Here is a 1,001-nt window from a genome sequence, read left to right as displayed (position 1 = left end):
AAGAAACAGCAGCACCAGCAGCAGCATACATTCATACAGCAGCAGCAGCTACAAGTAGCAGCAGCAGCAGCAGCAGCAGCAGCAGCAGCAACAGAGTTGCTGCAGCAGCTGCGTATACACCCCAGCAGCCTCACCTCCTCTAGCTGCTCCCCTGTAAGGAGAGAAGAAGCAGACTCAGTAACAGCATCAGCAACACGTTGCTGCTGCTGCTGCTGCTGCTGCTGCTGCTGCGGTTGCTGCTGCTGCTGCTGTTCTGCTGCTGCGCCTGCTGCGGGTGCAGCAGCCCCCGTCGTGTCGTTTGCTGCTGCTGCAGCAGGAGCAGCAGCAGCAGCAGCAGGAGCAGCAGCAGCAGCAGCAGATGCTGCTGGTGCTGCTTCTGTTGCTGCTGACTCTGATGCTGCTGCTGTAGTAGAAGCAGACGAGGAGGAGGGGACTTGCTGCATACAAACCCTAAACCCTAAACCCTAAACCCTAAACCCTAAACCCTAAACCCTAAACCCTAAACATTTCCTACAGCTTAATATGACACTCTGGCTGCTACCGCTTATGGTTACGATTTAATTAGGGTTTAGAGTTTAATAGAGTTAATTAGGGTTTAGGGTTTATTAGGGTTTATGAGGGTTTATGAGGGTTTAGGGTTTAGGGTTTTTCTTTGTGATCAGAACAACGACTTTATGTGTATTGTTTAATTTGCATATATAGGGTGTATGAGGGTTTATTAAAAAGCTTTTTTCTAGGGTTTACAAGGGTTTAGGGTTTACGAGGGTTTACGAGGGTTTAGGGTTTAGGGTTTATTAGGGTTTAATACCTTAGTGATAAGAACGACGACTTTATCATTTTGTTTTAAAATCTGTATATTGTTTAATTTGCCTATATAGGGTGTATGAGGGTTTATTAAAACGCTCTTTACGAGGGTTTAGGGTTTACGAGGGTTTAGGGTTTAGGGTTTAGGGTTTACTTTGGTAATAAGAACGACGACTTTATCATTTTGTTTTAAATCT

This window comes from Eimeria mitis, genomic scaffold (genome assembly GCF_000499745.2).
Source record: "Eimeria mitis Houghton genomic scaffold, Emh_scaff410, whole genome shotgun sequence".
Classification (NCBI taxonomy): Eukaryota; Apicomplexa; class Conoidasida; order Eucoccidiorida; family Eimeriidae; genus Eimeria; species Eimeria mitis.
The sequence above is the reverse complement of the archived record's forward strand: the minus strand, read 5'-3'. Positions refer to the sequence as shown.